The following is an 18,932-nucleotide window of genomic DNA, read 5'->3' as shown; positions in this document are numbered from 1 at the left end:
TCTAGTCAGGGATTTACCATACACTCTATCAACAGTAAACAAGACGAACACAATATTCTTTTCAAAGGTTTATTGCACAATACTCAATTACAATTGATAACATCCGTCCTTGCCATGCACAGGACTACAAACTTGTACACATACACTAAAATGATACTTCTTCCCAAAGGAGTGACTGTTAGAAAACTGTGAGTGAGGCATGCATAGCCCTCCATGTCCCATCCTGAACATGCTGCTACGCAGTGCTACCTACCTCCAACCAAGGGCACAAAGTTCCCTGCTAAGCCCAGTAACTGTGGTCCTTGAATACCCTCTACAGTTCCACAATCCCAAAAATTAAGATCCAAATTTGGGCTGAAAATTCTTCCAAAGAGCTCAAAAAATGTTTTGATTGAAATTTTTGATGTTTCCTGTGATTGTGACCAATTCTAGTTTATTCCACGTGGTCTTTGTTCAAAAATCCCAAAAATCAAGATCCAGATTCAGACTGATAAATTGATCATACTTCAAAAGTGCTTGACTGCTTGAAAAAAGATTTGATAGAAATGCTTGATTCGATGCCAAAATTTCCAACCCATTTTGGTCAAATCGCAAGAGGTCTTTTTCAAAACACCTGAAAATCAAGACTTGATTTTGGACTCAGAATTCTTCAAAAAGGCTAAAAAAAACGTTGTCAAATTATTTCGAATTTTTCATGAAATTTTTTGATAAGTCATATGACATATTTTTTAAAAGTTCTGAGAATTATGACTCATATTTTGGGCTTAAAATTCTTCAAACATGCTCAATCGCTCAAAAAATATTCTCGTCAAAATAGGTAAGGTAAACTACCAGTTATGGACCGACAGCCTGACTAGTTCGCAACTTGCCCAATAGGAGTGCCAATTGCAGCATTGTGTTGCCTTGAGTGTAGCTGACCTAGAAATGCATGGTCTTTGGATGTTGGGTGTTAACAGCGTGCTCCACCTGCTTGTAATCAGAAAGTAAAAATTTTTACAGCAAAAATTTTGTTAAATTTATTTGTACAAGGGGTTTTTAATTAATTCAATTATATCAATCTAAAAAGTATATCTGACAAACATTTGATTTCTACGTATGTGTGAAGCTAAGTACCAAGAACTACTTTTTTGCATGTACAAACTTTTTTGCAGATTTTAGGTTCATTTTAGGTGTTTTTTGGTAGAATGACAATGTTCAACCGAAATTGCTGTAATGTTTTCAAAATTGATTATTATAAGCCAAGTCTTATGTATTTATGTTGCATACCACATATATTTTCATGTTCCAGTGAATAAACATTTAAATTGTGAAATTCAGTTTTGGTCTGTAATTGGTTTGATCCGAAATTGGTAAGTAGCTAATTTATTTTTCTCTATGAATTTTTCTATTTCAAAAGGGTTGTCAGGTAAGCCTGGGGCATAGCTGACATTATCAGTCTACAGGTCCCAACCGAGTGCACAAAGTTCAACTTCAAGAAAGAACTTGAGAAAATTTGCGAAAAGATGGCAAAGCGCAAACTTGCGGACTGGTCCAGAGCTGATAGTTTTTCAACTCCAATATTTGTGAACTTTGATGATGAAAATTTTCTAATGCGGTTCTCAGGGTACTATAACTGGTCTCAGAGTGAAAAAAATCAAACGCTTCCATTCATTTGCATGATCTGTAATTGGTACTTCCTCAAAAATTGTCTTTTTAGACCTTATTTCAAATAGGAATTAGGGAAATGAAAATTACTTTTTTTCAAAACTGAACACCTTGAAGTGAAAGAGGAAGCTTCAAGGATTATATTTTTAAAAAATATATATCAAAATTGGGTCATAAAATGATCTCTTGGCGATTAATTGTAGAAAAGTGGTCCATAACTGGTACCTAGTTTACCTTATATGAATTTTTTGACTATTGGTAGAATATGAATTTGGAAGTTCTACCAGTTTGTGGAACCAAAGAAATGTTTTTTTGAGGTGTGCTGAAAATCAGTGTTGTCACCTTTTCAATTACCAAAAATTAGTGAAAAAAGTTGAAAATTTCTCCATCCTGTTCATACCCAAAAATTCAGGAGATATGACCTCAAATGCATCTTTTTACGTTGGTTGATGTCGGTGTCAAAAAATTGAAGTTAAGTTTTGATGAAAATAAGTGAATTTATCCAATTCAGACTCTTCGAGGGGAAAAAATGTACTTTTGGTAATAAACGTCACTTTAATGCTTTGATACGTTAATCAATCAGCATAAAAAATTGTACTTGAGGTAATTTTTTCAGAATTTTTGATCTCAGTATTGAAAAAACTGTCAATCTCGAATGCAAAAAGCTCGGTTATTTGACTAATTGACATTATTTTACACCCATATCCACAAAACGTGAATTGAACTTCTTGTGCCATCAAAATTCCAGCCAGAATCGATTTCCACATCACCTTGTGCAAGTTGAACTGTGACAATACTCCCTATCTTATCGCAGAAGGCTGAAGCAGCATTCGTCAGAGCTTTTTTCCTCGTATAGCCGAGACTCATCCATTCAATTGGAAACTTATTTACCGTCGAATAGTTCGAAAACGAGTGTGAGTTGTAAGTTTACGACTTGGCAATTTCCGCGAATGTTTCGCTGATGTTTGCTTCTGTTTTCTTCGAAGGTTTTTCTCTGATGCGAAAATCCAGCAAGCGAAGAACTCAAACTCGAACACGAAGTTACCTTGGGACATTGGAGGAGGAAAAGAGATGGCCTAAAAGGAATAGACTGGTCGAAAGTATATAAAGGTCTCGCTTTATATATGAATTTATATCTCCCGAAGGACGACGTCGAGCGTATTTAGGTTACATTTAAGACGATAGAGAATTCACTCGAGAAGCCTATACGAGTAAAGAGTTTGGAAATTTGGTCGAGTTTCCGGAAATTGACGATTTTTTTCGATGGTATCGATTTCTAATTGAGTCGTATTGCCCATATATACTCGATGTATGCAAGTTTTTCAATGAATGAGGTGGATTTTTAACGAAAGTGTAACACGAAGCGAATGTGGCGCGTAACTAATCATAATCCGTTTCAGTTTCGCGGTTTCCATAATATTATCATATTTTTTTTATAGCTATGGAGGTACGATATCGAACGATGAAGGACACGACGCGGTATTTGCCTTCATCTTTACCCCTCGTTTGGTGTTTTTTTTTTGATATTCGATACACGCGGTATTTATAATGGAGGATTGCGCGGCCTGATTCGGAAAGAATTGACGGTCGTCATCGTGGTCGTTGAACAATTGTTTCGGTATTCGTATTATTAAAGGTACTTCTTACCCCCCTCAGCTGCGCTGCCTTCATCTTTGCCATTTGACTGTCTATAGAGCCAGAGCGGTTACGTTATGGTCTTTTCGACACGTTAATTACGATAATTCGAGCTCTTCTGTATATTTTTAGACAAGTGGAAAAAGTCTCCGCCAGATTAACTACGAGTATACGAGTAAGTATTCGACGAGGTATTATTTACGCTACCAACATCTAGAGAGTATTCCATCTCTGTCTGATTATCACTGTTCGCTTTTCTGCTCATTTTCTCGATTTTTTTTTTTTCGTTTTCGATCCGCAATTCGGTTCGGTTGGCACCTTGGATGTTGTGCGCAGGCGCAGATGCACTTGCAGGCCGACCGGTTCGGTTGTACGAATAGTTGAATTTTTTTTCTCTCTCTCTAAAAATGTTGTAATTGTTGTACCTATGAATTGTTGTGTTCATGTTCCTGGTCAGCGAGTGTAGCCTTCGCGTATTTCTACTCGTATTTATTATGTTTACCGTTTACTTAGATTATACAGGGTGTTAAATAAAGCGTGGGCAATAATTTCACAATAGATGCAACTCGAGTAGACGAACAAAAAACGTTATTATGATAAGTTGCCTATCTTGCAAAATGAAGGCGCTACGTGCTCCGCAAAACTAGAAATTTACTAATTTTGAAAAATTCATCAAAAATAAGAAAACGTTTGAATCATTCAAGTGATGCCCCTAACCCATAGTATTCGAGTGGGCGAACAAAAAAAGTTATTATGACCAATTGCCTATCTCCAAAATTGAAGGGGCAAACTTGATTCAAAATTTCCAAATTTCGAGTGCCCCTAATTTGAATTTTGAAATTGTGTTTGCCCCTTCAATTTTGAAGATAGGCAATTGGTCATAATAACTTTTTTTGTTCGCCCACTCGAGTACTATGGGTAAGGGGCATTAATTAAATGATTCAAGCATCTTCTTATTTTTGATGAATTTTTCAAAATTGGTGAATTTTGGTTCAAAAGTGAGGTAATTTCTTCAATACCCAGACAGTAAGAAAATGTTTGAATCATTCAAAGGATGTTCTTAACCCATAGTACTCGAGTGGACGAACAAAAAAAGTTATTATGACCAATTGCCTATCTTCAAAATTGAAGGGGCAAGCACAATTACAAAATTCAAATTTGAGGCACTCGAAATTTGGAAATTTTGAATCAAGTTTGCCCCTTCAATTTTGAAGATAGGCAATTGGTCATAATAACTTTTTTTGTTCGCCCACTCGAGTACTATGGGTTAGGGGCATCACTTGAATGATTCAAACGTTTTCTTATTTTTGATGAATTTTTCAAAATTGGTAAATTTCTAGTTTTGCGGAGCACGTAGCGCCTTCATTTTGCAAGATAGGCAACTTATCATAATAACGTTTTTTGTTCGTCTGCTCGAGTTGCATCTATTGTGAAATTATTGCCCACGCTTTATTTAACACCCTGTATACCCATGTTAAGGTATGTAGAGAGTAGAACGCCAATTGGATCGAGGAGGGTTGAAGAGGCAAGAAGGGAGATCATTCTTGGCGTAACTAATCGCGTCAACCTGTTTTAGTGGTCGTCGTTTGGCAAGAATTTTAAAAATTTTCTCACACGATAATACCAGCTACATATTATTTATTAGTCATATCGATAAGATGCGATAGCGAATTGAATTTCGCCAAATGTTTAGATCGAAGAATAAAAAATTCAACGTGTTTGAATAATGATAAAAAGTATCGAGTTATTTTTTCAAAAATGTGACGTCCAGTTTGGAGAATACATAAGTGGGGTGTAAGGTGGAACTTGACGTCAATTTCTTTATCGTGTTTGTTTCCTCTGATATTTTTTTTTTTTAGGAGAAACGATTAACTCGTGTGAGATAACCTTTTGTCAATTTCGATATGGGTTTTTGTTTTACATCCGTGTTAATGAATTGAGGATATCCTAATGAGGATGATAGAGTATAGGGAGCAAGGTTTTTATCAATTTTGATGTATGTACAATGTACATTGACTTGACTCTGGTTGTATGTAAATAGATAAATTAATTTTTGTAGCGTTGCATAGTTGCATCATTGTAGATAAATGTGAGGATAGGGAATGTATTTTTAGTTCGTATTATGTTGCGATAGTCATATCAGGTATTAGTGAATCTTATCGACGAAAATCGATTTACCAAGATCAGGGGTTATCTGTATTTAGAAGTTTGAATGAAATTTTGGATATTGAGATTTCATCTTCGTGGTTTTCCAAAGTCACTCTGATTAATGAAGTAATTCTGACGTTTAAAACCGTGTATTTTGAACAATTTCTGGCGAAAAATACATCTCAAGCCGGAATTCTCGATGCTGAAGTGCGTTTTTGGATTTTTAGTGAGTTTTTGAAAATCAAATTTGGGTTCAGATATGAGAAAAGAAATCAAAATTTTGCCAAATTGACCTAGAAATCTTGAATTTGGTTTGAACCCTCTAAATCCGATCCCCTAAATCGATTGGAAACGATTTCGGGATATTTTGAATAGTTCTGGAGGCTCCAGTAGATTTTTGAAAGTTGTAATTTCCATAAAATTTCGTTTAATTGGGTGTTTTTGGATTTCTGAAGAATTTCTGAAAATCAAATTTGGTTAAAAAATGAAAAAAAAAATTCAAATTTTTCTAAATTGACCTAGAAATTTTGAATTTGGTTTGAATCCTACATGCGATCCCCTGAATCGATTGGAAACGGGTTTCGACCGTTTTGAGCAGTTCTGGAGCCTTCAGTGGATTCTTGAATGTTGAAATTTCCATAAAATGTCGTCAAATTGAGTATTTTTGGTGAATTTTTGAAGATGCAATTCGGTCAACATTTTTTTTCGAATAGATCATTCATTTCTGGCCCTAACCTTTTTTTCGAACACTTTGGAAGAATTCTCAGCCTAAATTTGGATCTCAATTCTTGGGATTTTTGAAAAAGTGCCATTGAAATTGATCGCAATCGCAGAAAAAAAGTTGAAAATTTCAATCAAAACATTATTTGAGCACTTTGGAAGAATTCTCAGCCCAAATTTGGATCTTGATTTTTGGGATTTTTGAAAAACTTCCAATATGGAACGAATTGAAATTGGGGTTCAATCGAAACTTTTTTGAGCAGTTTTGAAAAATTTTCAACTAGAACTTGAGTCATGATTTTCTTGATTTTTTCAAAAAGTATCATGGTACGAGTCAAAATAGGTTACAATTCTTCCAAAACATCAAAAATTTACTCCAATTTTTTTTTCGAGTACTCCTGAAAAATTTCAGCTTTGAATTTGGTTGGTTTAGGAGAACTCTCGAAGGAGGAGTATTTGAAATGATTTGGAATCTTATTAAATGAAGACAGACTGAAATTCTTCAAAAGAGTTCAGAAAAAGTTTAGATAGCAATTTTTGATTTTTTGACGAAATATTGACCCACTTCGATAAGTCCAATGACACTTTTTTCAAAAAAACTGGAAATCATGATCCAATTTTGGACTCAAAATTCTTCAGAAGGCTCAAAGAAAGTTTTGATAGACGTTTTTGATTTTTTGACGAAATATTGACCCATTCTGATAGGTCTCATGACAGCTTTCTCCAAAAAAACTAGAAATATTGATCCAATTTTGGACTCAAAATTCTTCAAAGGGCTCAAAGAAAGTTTTGATAGGCGTTTTTGATTTTTTGACGAAATATTGACCCATTCTGATAGGTCTCATGACAGCTTTCTCCAAAAAAACTAGAAATATTGATCCAATTTTGGACTCAAAATTCTTCAAAGGGCTCAAAGAAAGTTTTGATAGACGTTTTTTGATTTTTTGACGAAATATTGACCCATTCTGATAGGTCTCATGACAGCTTTATCCAAAAAACTAAAAATCATGGGCCAATTTTGAACTCAAGATTTTTCAAAAAAATTAATTTTTGATGTTCTTTTGAAATTTTAACCCGTTTTGATATGACCCTTGGTACATTTTTCAAAAAACCTAAAAATCATGACCCAATTTTGCACTCAAAATTCTACAAAGGCTTCAAAAGAAAACTTTGATAGAAATTTCCAATTTTTTGACGAAATATTAACCCATTTTGATCGCCTTTTCCAGAAAAAAAATGATAATCATGGCCCAATTTCGAGCTTAAAATTTTTCAAACATACTCAAAAAACATTTTCGTCGAAAGATTCAAATTTTTCGTGAAATTTCAACCCATTTTCATAGGTTGCAAGGTCACTTTAGAATAATTCTACAATAGTTAATTTTCACTCGAAATGGTGGGAGGGGGAGGGACGACTTTGAAACGTTTTCCGCAAACTTCGGTACATCGGGGGGGGGAGACACCTTTACGTCACGAATACGAATTTTTGGACCCCCTGATTCCATTTTTATGCTTTTCTGACATTTTAGATCTTATTTTAATACTTGAAAGTCAAAATAAAATATACGTAATGAAATGAACAAGTGAAAATGATTCAGTCAAGGTCATCCACACCTTCTCAAAACGATTCACAAATTCGATGGCAACAACAAACAGATTCAATCAAATCAAAACCTTGGCAACCCTTCAATCACATCATATACGCAAAATACTCATCATTCCACAGCAAAAAAAAAAAAAAAAACGTGCTTCGGTAACGATTCACTTCACAGCATATCTTTGAAAAGAATAAAAATCTCGTATATTAATCGCCAGCATTCTCATTATCAAGTACATACAACCTCGTCAACCTTCCTCGACCTGCATCAAACACGCAGATAGTCCATCGAATCGTTACATTCTGGCAAATTCCTACAATCTACACAATATTCGACTCGTGAATGAGTTTACTAAAGTAAAACCACACTATGTCATTTCTCAAACCAATCACGACCATCGTTATATCTATCTATCGCACTAACCTAAATTCTAAGCTCACCATCTACTCCCTCTCCAACCCACTAGTAATTTACTACTTCCCGTTCGTTCGTGGTTCTCGAATACGAATACTTATAAACTTGCAGACAACAATAGTTCGTCGAGAGCTTACATAACGTATATTATAGTCAAATTATGTCTAATTTATATTCTTCGATCGACTCGGTGAACATTTGAATCGTCTCAAGACATTGAGAAAAAAACACCAGCACCAGCTGAGCGATGTAAATCAATAAAGCACAATATTTCTCTTCTCCAATAAACCATACAATCTCACACATATTGTAATGAAAATCGAGGTGAAAAATTTCCGACTCGACTCGTTACTTCAACTACAATGTAATAAATTGTAATCGTACGACGATGTCACATGTTCCGTAAGAGTAACAAAACGAGGTACTTGTACGTAACGTACTCGAACTTGGAGTAATACGTCCTGCCTTGCTACGACATTCGCAGTCGCAGCTGTTTTCTATGTACAGTGATAATCAGAGAGAATTTAACCAACGAACTCATAGTCACAGTCAGCCAGGCCAGAGCAGGCGAGGAAGGTAAATACTACGTTTGTAAAGGTTGCTAACAAATTGCTGTCGTTAACAATGAGAAAAATTACGTTATTTCTATCTGTCATCGTACCCGTCTGCGTCTTTCATTCGTTCCTCTGCTCTGCCCACATCGAACCTTTCGTATGGTACTCTTCCCGTATTCGTGGAAGCGATTAAATTATTCGCATATTGCCCACGTTATAGTCTTCTTCTCCATTCTCACACATCGTAAAATTAACAGTCCTATTCTCTTCGTCTTCGAGCACAGAAAAATTAATAAAACTTCTACGACATATTATCAAAAGTAAGAGTAAAATGGCAGCTAGAGAATTAGGATTGAATCAAAAATTGTTTCTGGAGATGGATACAATGATACACTTTTGTTTTCAACTTTTTTAAAAGCAGGACAAACACAGGACTTCTGACAAAACATTTTAGAAAAAAAAAAAACAGAAAAAATAAAAAAAAATATTCAAAATTAAGAAAAAAGGGGATGAATAAAACATAACAAAGTTTGAGTATTTTAAAAAAAAATTGAATAGCAATTTTGTCAAAAAAAGAACAAAAAAGCAAAAAAGATGCTTTTGCAAAAAAAAACACAATTTCCTAAAAATATTGGAAAAAAATCAAAACTCTTGGGAATTTTTGTCAAAAAATGAGACTCGAACAAATCTTGACTAAAAAACAGACCTTTTCTGATAATTTTAGAAACAAATGCAACTCCAAAGCATTTTTCAAAAATAATTCAAAAATCAGAATTTTTGACAATTTTAACAATAAAAACTGCGCATATTTTGGCAATTATGCTAAAAAACATGAATTTATTGAAATTTTGGCAGAACGTTGGACTTTTTTTGGGTACCTAATGTTGGCAAAAAACAAAAAGAACTTCGTACAGCTATGTCAAAAATTAACGTTTTTCTGCATGTTTTAATAAATTGCAAAAAATTGAGAATTTCTTGAAAATTTAGGCAAAAATGAGAACTATTTGACTACATACTTACTTTAACAGAAAATAAGAAAATTCGAAAATTTCAAAAAAAATTAAGGGATTTTCAGTGATGATTTTGGAAAAATTCAAACATATTTTAGCACTTATGGTAAAAAACATGAATTTTTTGCAATTTCAGCAGAATATTGGATCTTTTTTTTGGTAAGTAAGTAAGTAAGTAAGTAAGTAATTCAGACAAAAACCACGATTTTTCAAAATCAATATTTTTTTGGCAATTATGAGAAAAAACATGGCTTTTAATGGGAAATTCTTAAAAAAAAGGACTTCAGACAGCTAAGACAAATTTTTTTCTGGATCTTTTAATTAAAAAAAAAAAAACAGGAATTTCTTGGAAGTTCTGGCAAAAAATGAGAACTTTCGACTACTTTAACAAAAAATGACACATTTTGAAAATTTAAGAAAAAATTTAGAGATTTTTAGATGATTTTGGCTGAGAACTGAACAATATATTTTGGCTCTTTTGGTGAAAAACATGAATTTTTTTACAATTTTTAGCAGAATATGGGATCTTTTTTTGATAATTCAAGCAAAATCAAGATTTTTCAAAACGAATATTTTTTTTTTGGCAATTTTGATGAAAAAACAGGATTTTTATTTTGGAAATTCGGGAAAAAAACAAAACTTTTTAGGTAATCAGACAAAAAAGTGATGAGAAATTTTTCAACTCTTGGAATTTTTTTTTGCAAAAATAGCCTAATAACGACTTTAAATTTTGACAAAAAATAAAGCACATTTCACTAAATAATTTCGGCGAAAAACAAGACTTTTTATTTGGCAATTCTGAAAAGAAACAGGACTTTTCAGACATTATGGCAAAAAAGCACGAATTTCTAAAAAATTTGTGCAAAAAAGGGCACTTTCCAACAATTTTTCGAAAAAAAGTGACTCTTCAACTATTTTGGAAAAAAATTGAACTTTCTGACTATCCGGAAAAAAGTTTGTTTTAACAAATTTTGGAGCAGTTTTTTTTTTTAGAAATTTTTGGAGAAAATTAGGCTTGAGGAGGGAGGGGAAGGGAGGGGATTTTAGGCAAAGAAAGCAGTTTTCAGGAAATTCGGGCAAAAAAAGACTTCAGTCAATTTGAAAAAAACAAAAAAACAAAAAAAAAACAGAATATTTTAGGCAGGCAAAAATTAAAATTTTTTTGGATGATTTGGCAAAAAGATTGGATTTTGACAATTATTATAATCACTAAAAACAGAACCTTTCAGGCGTTATGGTAAAAAAGCAATAATTTCTCAAGTGCAAAAATTAGGACTTTTTGACAATTTTTCGAAAAATGAGCCTTTTGAATAATTTTTGAAAAAATTTTACTTCTGACAATTCAGGGGAAAAAAGAACATCTGTGCAAATTTTGGCAGGATACAGGACTTCTTTTTTGGAAATTTTTGCAGAACATTGTGGAGTTTTTCGGGGCGTATTGTTGGCAAAAAAAACTGGTCTTCAGCATTTTTGTTGGAAAATGGGATTTTTGCAAAAATTGTATTTTTTAGGCAATTTAGCAAGAAAGCACCTGCAAAAAACAGAACTTTCACTGGTCAATTTTGAAAAAAAAACCAGAATTTTCTAGGCATGTAACTAGCGTAGTCAAAAGGGGCGAAGGAAGCCATCACTTCTCACCCCCCCCCCCTCTCAAGCGAATGAAATTCAAAATAAAACATGCAAAAATGGACGTTTTTTGTTGTTTGAACCCATTTCAGAAAATTACCTCTAAATTTCGACTTTTCGAGCTTGGAAATCTTTGCCCTCTCTTTGAGAAAATCCTGTCCACGTCATTGAACAAAAATTAATACTTTTTGAATAATTTGGCAAAAAGATTGGATTTCTGGACAATTTTTACAAAAAAAAAACTTTTTTTTGCAATTTTGGCAGAATACAAGAGTTTTATGTTCACCTCAATTAGAAGGGATCACAATTTTGAAAGTCTGAATCTTTTTTACAAAATTTTCCAAAATATGAAATCAAAAATCAATAATTTCGATTCCTCTTCACAAAAACACGACTATTGTTCTCACTCCCCTGAAGTGAGATTAGTATCGCATTTTGAACGATTTTATAGTAGATATATTTACAAATGAACCTTCCACACTCATAATACAAATACCTCAGTTTTACTGGTTTTCCTCTTTCTTTATCAACATTTTTTTTTTACTAAAAACACATCACCATCGATCAATTCATCGATCACTGCTCCCACTCTCCATCTTTTCCAACTCCACAAACAAACCTACAACGGAACCTGATTCGAATAACAGTAAAAATCGTATTAAATTCGCCAAAATTCTTACCTTCGGGTATATAAAACAGCAAAAAAATCCGCAAAAACACGTTTCGTTCTCCGCTTCGGGTTTTATTTCCTTATTGAAAGAGGGAAAAAACCAAAAAAACTATCGATTCGACGACGACAATATTAACACGTATACGACACACAATTACACGACACACCTGTAAACAAGCAAAAAAATACCAAAAATACGCGTTAGTGTTAATTGCTAAATAACTACGCTACGTTTGATATAGGTATAGGTATAGTAGGTAAGGTACCCTATAGGTAAACACATATGTACATAACGTGACACACTATAAAACTAGTCCTATAGTAAGTAATCTAATTAAGACTATTATTACAAAACATTTTTCTTTTTTCACAACCCTTCCTTCCTTCCTTCCCTCCCTCGTCGCCATCCATACTCTTATGGCACTCGTATACCTATATGTACAATCAAACTAGGTTATCGCGAACATAAGCGAGGGATTTGAGAAAGAATTCGTATGAGGGTGGGGGAGGGGGGGGGGGGTGAAAGGACTCAAACGCGTAACAATTAAGTGTATCGAAAGCCATTCAACCCCTAACATAATACACCCTTTTTAAATGCTCGCTCCCTGCTGAATCGTTCGCTTCGCTGTATCTTGGTGCGGTAATTACACATTGTTCGGAAACCATTTATAGTAAGACTATTTCGGGCAGTTCGCGAATTTAATGACGCGTGCGACTGCGTACACATTTCCATGGCGAATTCGTCGCATTTAATCCTCGAATACGTTTTTTTTTTCGATCAGAATCGTGCAGTTGGAGGGAAGAATCGAGAATAGAAATCACACTAAATAAAATAATTACTCGAACAGTCCGCCTTTGAGGTCACATGAAGACAGCAATGAATACCTGGGGCACATCAAATCCATAGCAGAGCATCATTTGGATACCCAGAACCCCCCCCCCCCACATCCTTGAAAACTCTCCACCTCAAATGACAATTTCATCTCAAAAAATATAACTATAAGAAAGCTCCAACGTGATACAAGGAACTCGACTCGACTCGAGCAGCCATATTGAAAAATCAAAACCATCAAATATACTACTGCACAAAGAAAAACCTCTGTTAGACGCCTACACGTGCTACGAGTTTGTGTATCTGTGTATATGTACAGTTCACCATTGAGCACCTTCTGCTGTTCTCTATTCAGTTTCAGTTCAGTTGGGTTCAATTCAATCTCTCGCTATAGTTTATAATACGAATTCTCTCTCTTTTCTCGTCGTCATCATCATCGTCGTCGTCGTTCTACTATATACTTTTCCTTCGTACTCGTACTCGTATATAAGGTTGTAATATACTCTCTCGAATGCTGCGAAACAGAGAGATGAAATTAACCATACATACGTATACGTATTTCCTTTCTTTCGTCTTTCCTCTTTCTATCTTCTGCGCTTTCTTCTCCACCCCCTCACCCCCTCACCTCTATCATCCTTTTTTTTTATATACATACATACGATATACTATATAGTAAATGTAAACGTGCTCTACCATTTGCTATCAACGAAGCGCACCGAAAAAGAATTTTCCCAGGCATCGTCGTTCAACATGCTCTTTTCTTCATCATTCTCATTCTCCTCCCTTCATTCATTCCTCCGGTAGTCGTACCGTATAGAGTCTCGAATACAGTGTTGTGGTGTTTCATCTCTCTTTCTCTCATATTACGTACTCCTATATGTGAAATTATCGATATATCAAGGGTTCGTAAACGAATATTACAGTTGGTATTTCGCTTCACTTCTTCGACTTTTTATACCAAATCTCATTCTGCACGTCGCTTTCATTACAAATGACCCGAATCGAAATTCTCGTATTCGATGGGTAACATCCGAAGAGGAAATTATTCCTCAATTTTGCCAGAAAAACTCCAGTTAATTTCTTCTCGACGACTTACCATTTCACATTCGTACGCTCCAGCAAATTTCACCAATAGGACTGGATAAAATTGAGAGGAGCTCTTTCCAGGAGCGTAATGTTATATTTCCCTTACTCCTCACAAAATCAAAAATTTCAGAACTCAATAAAAGTACTTATATGAGATTTCAAGATTTACACTTTTCTCTCCACCACTCTCCCTTCCCTTCCTTTCCCATAATTTTATTCTAAAGAACGAGAGGATTGTTAAAAAAAAATTCACGCAACCTCTACGAATTAAATTTGAACAAAGAAAGAACTAATTTGGTTTGATTTTTAAAATTTTTTCAGCTTTGAAGGTCTTTATTCAAGTGGCCAACATTGTTGAGGGTTCTCTCGAAAAAAGAATTATTTAGAATTAGAAGCAGAGCATGTTTTGTAGGGCCATGCCTCTGAAGTAAATTTCAAAAATGTTAAAAAATTGCCACAAAAACTGAAAAAAGTTACAGGTTTTTTTTGTGGAGGAGGGGGGAGGGAGGAGGGAAGAAATTTGACAAAACAAACAAAAAGAGGGCTTTTTAGACAGGCAAGGCAAAAACGAAAGCTTTCTGGGTGTTTCAGCAAAAAAAGCGGAAAATTTTTTAGCAATTTTGGCAAAAATTACAACCATTTCAGTATTTTATCAAAAAAGTACTTCTTGAGAACTTTGAACAAAAAGCATTTCAATTTTACGTCAACTCGCCAAAAATTAACACACTGTGGCGATTTTAACCAAAAACTGGAGGTTTTGCACTGTTTGACTAATTGTGTCAAAAATGACGATTCTTGACTATTGTGCCACAAAATGGAAATTTTTTGATAATTGAGCCAAAAGTGGCACGTTTTGACTATTGTATCAAAAATGGCACTTTTGATTATATTGTGTCAAAAATGGCACTTTTGACTATTGTGTCAAAAATGGCACTTCTGACAATTGGTCAAAAGTGGACACTTTCTGACTATTGTATCAAAAATGGCACTACTGACAGTTGAGTCAAAAGTGGACACTTTTTGACTATTGTATCAAAAATGTATGCTTCTTGACAATTGTGTCAAAAAATAGACACTTTTTGACAATTGTATCAAAAATTGCACTTCTGACAATTGGGTTAGAAATGGACAATTTTTGACTATTGCATCAAAAAATGATACTTTTGACAATTGGGTCAAAAATGGCACTTTTTGACATATGTGTCAAAAATATATGCTTCTTGACAATTGTGTCAAAAAATGGTACTTCTAACAATTGTATCAAAAATGGCACTTCTGACAATTGGGTCAAAAATGGACACTTTTTGACATATGTGTCAAAAATGTATGATTCTTGACAATTGTGTCAAAAAATAGACACTTTTTGACAATTGTATCAAAAAATGGCACTTCTGACAATTGGGTCAAAAATGGCACTTTTTGACATATGTGTCAAAAATGTATGCTTCTTGACAATTGTGTCAAAAAAATTGCCAGTTTTAGACAATTGTATCAAAAAATGGTACTTTTAACAATAGGGTCAAAAATGGCACTTTTTGACATATGTGTCCAAAATGGCACTTCTGACAATTGGGTCAAAAAATTACACTTCTGACTATTGTATCAAAACATGACACTTTTGACTATTGTGTTAAAAATGGCCACCTTTTGACTATTGTGCAAAAAAATGATATCTAGTTTTTTACTTGTCGAAAATGGCACTTTTGACAATTGTATCAAAAATGGAATCTTCTTGACAGTTTTACCAAAAATTGACGTTTTCTGACATACTTGTATTTCCCCTGAAATATGGATACTTTTTGACAATTTGTTCAAAAATTGACTATTTTTGACTTGGACAAATTTGGCAAACAAAAAAACAGAACCTGATGAGCAAGTTTTGCAAAAAAAAAAACAAGTCTTTTGCTTGGAAGTGAAATTTTGAAGAAAAAAAAGAGAAATTCACAAACAGATAAGGCGAAAATCAATTCTTTAAGAATGTTTGGGGTGGGGATGGAGTTGTAGTAGTGTGGGGTGTTACCGCACTTGCCACTTAGGTGGACTAACTGCTACATGTATCGAAGATGCTACTTGGTGTTACAAATTAAAGGTAGCTATCTCCGAGGGGGGAAGAATGTCGGGAAACACTCTTTTACTAGGCCAAAGCTGAGGTACAGCTGCTAAGATCGTAGAACGAACGCGACACAAATAAGTTGATACCGGAGGTACTTTAAGACGCTTTATTACGTGTGTCAGAGACAGCTTCTCTATAAGAATCTGCTCTATTAATACATATAAACGACTACACGAAATATACAAGCGAATGAGTAAAGACACGATTACTACAGAATAAAAACAAGTCCCTAAGTTGAGCTTACTCATCTGCATAGCAGGTATTCAGTCTCAACGTTGTGTAGCAAAGCTAATGAAAAACATACTGATGCTGCTTTCACAGCATCCGATCGGTGAAGCTTCTACGAACTACACCGCTAGATCGCGCCGCTAATGGAGCTGCGCGATGCTACATATATGGGCTCACAACTTCCACTTATAGTGGTAGCTGCGGGCGCACGACCTACCGGTACAGAGTTCAAAAAATGTTGCACTTTCAACTTTCAACAAGTGATGTGCCCTCATAAAAGACGTGGCCAAAAAAAGGCCTCTCTGGAAGTATTCTGCTAAGGAGGAAAAATTTTCAAATAATTTGTACCTATACAGATATCAATTTTTTTTTTGTTGGTATTTTCAAACATCTAGATCTTCATAAAACCGGTTTGACAACGTTTTACAAAATTTCCTCTTTTACAACGTGAAAAATGTTCAAGATGTGGTTTTTTTCTGTTCGGTAACTTTGGAGTGATGTCTTATATGATGAGCTCATCAGATCTTCAAAACCTCAAAAGGGTTAGAAAAAGATTCTGTCCATGCATTGGAAAATTTGTCAAGAAATTTCTACAGACACTAATTTTTTTATTCTTTTTTTATTTTACCCGAATTTGGGGGCGGGGGGCGTTCTTTACAGAAGATCCAACATCATTGGAGAGGGGACGGGGTTCTAACAAAAAAAAAATGTTTTCCTAATTTTGATCAGTTCTAGTTTTTGTTTTCTAATTTTTTCAACTGAAGCCGCAGCGGAAAGTTTCTTCCTGACAAAAGGATTACCTAAGTATTTAGAAAAATTCTGACGCAGAAACAAAAAATTTTTCATTTTTTTTTTACATTACAGCTCAAGTATTTTTTTGAGAGATAGAATGATAGATCATGAAAATAAGCACTTAAGTACTTCCTGAAAAAAAAGCCCATTCGAGGACCCAAATCGAAAACATCCTACTTTTCGTTCATACAACTTTGTGCCAAATTAAATAATCCTCATTAAAATATGTGAAGCACACAAAGAATAGAGAAGACAAACGATGCAATTAATGCTCGAGAGTTACCTGGTTTAAAGTTGTAAACCGTTTTGCAATGTTACCGAACCCATCGATAGGTACTTAACAGAGTTGAATGTGGTCAAGATGAAGGGATAGAGAGGATAGGATGTAACCATAGAGAATAAATTCCGCTCGATGAGAGAAAAGATGACCACAAATACCAAGAAGTAAGTACTAGCATTCTTAACGCTATTAACGATTAATGGATGTTTTGTGATTTTGGCAATATAGTCCGATTTCGAGAGAATTTTTAACGGCTTGTTCTGTGCTAGTGGTAAATAAATGGCGGTGTCGGTGTGACGTGCTATATTTGTACAACGAATACGAATAGAATTGCGAATGCGATAACGAGCGTGCTGCTAGTAAGTATAAGAGTGGGCAATACGAGCAAAAGTTTATTTATTTTTTTCGCCGCTGCTTCGGTAATATGATAGAGTGAGTCGTGTGTACTTGAATGCGTTGTGATTTATGGCCAAAAAAAAAAATAAAATAAAAAACGTTGTTGCGCTGGTATGATAATGAAGTGCACGTCATATCTCGACGATACTCCATTTTTTTCGCTTTTTTTTGGTCATTGTATAAAATGGTATAATTTTTATAGTGGCCAAAAAAAAAAAAGGAAATAGGTGAGCATTGTACGTGATGTATTTTGGTGGCCAGTTCAGTGGAGGGGAAAAACCAGCCAAGGAAAGATTCATCTCGTTATGATTTTTTTATCGTCGTCTCTCTCTGGAAGTCTGTAGTGTGTTCGTGTTAAACTCGAGAGCCTCTGGCGACGCAAAAAAATTGCGTGCATTTTGCTATATAGAAATTTGCTAGTGTAAAAAATCGAACTCGAACCATGTTGTGTAAAAAATAGCATACTCTCTTATATGTAGTACGTATCCGTCGCTCGTATATGTACCGTTAATGTCAGAAACAAAACAACAACGCAACGTGTGGTGTCAGCTTTCATTAATCTCTTTCTATGTTGTTAGGAAGAAGAAAAAAAAAGGTGAAGGCGAAGAGTGTGCAGTTTTTATGGTATACTGTATACGTTTTATGCCCGAAGCTACATACGAATATGTAACCTATGTAGAAGAGAAACGTGAACGTGCTTGTGCCAAAGTCTGCCATGATGACGATGTGAGTAGAAAAGCTACACAGGCTCCAGCCTCCAGGTAGTCGACTCTACAATGAAATGTTACTTTTTCGGAGAAAAATTACTTATGCAGGTTTTCGAAGGTGTGATTTTGAGTGATTTTAATGATCGAATTTGTAGACGAGAGAAATTTCCAAGAGAAGAGCTGCACGAGGGAGTACAGTTATGCGAATGAGATGGGTTTGGTGAAAAAGGACAGTCAGGAGCATAAAAGGGCGATTTTTATCAGTCAGATTTGATCTATTTTTGTCAAGTGTATTGTTGAGATCGATCGTCACTATTTCAATTTGAAGAAGTGATTAGTCAACGAGCTGAATTTTGGTTTTATTATACTCTTTCATGACCACGTGCTTATACTCCCTTCTTCCTGTTTTTCGAGAAAAAATTATCCCCAGACTCCTAAGCTATTTTGGTACTTTTACATTCAGTCCCTCCTCTTCAAAA

General features: G+C 34.6%; 1 protein-coding gene across 6 annotated transcripts in view; it reads right to left on the bottom strand.

The window, feature by feature from the left end:
- LOC135846728 (lysine-specific demethylase 3B-like) overlaps positions 1-18,932 on the bottom strand; it is a 327,018-nt gene that overhangs the window by 147,572 nt on the left and 160,514 nt on the right. For all 6 annotated transcript variants that reach the window (XM_065365998.1, XM_065366006.1, XM_065366035.1 and 3 more), the window contains one exon: positions 12,030-12,186. The gene's annotated coding sequence lies outside the window, so the exon portion shown is untranslated. The remainder of the gene's footprint in view (positions 1-12,029; positions 12,187-18,932) is intronic.

Source organism: Planococcus citri, chromosome 1, assembly GCF_950023065.1.
Source record: "Planococcus citri chromosome 1, ihPlaCitr1.1, whole genome shotgun sequence".
In the NCBI taxonomy this organism is placed as follows: Eukaryota; Metazoa; Arthropoda; class Insecta; order Hemiptera; family Pseudococcidae; genus Planococcus; species Planococcus citri.
This window is presented reverse-complemented; position numbering and strand designations above follow the sequence as displayed.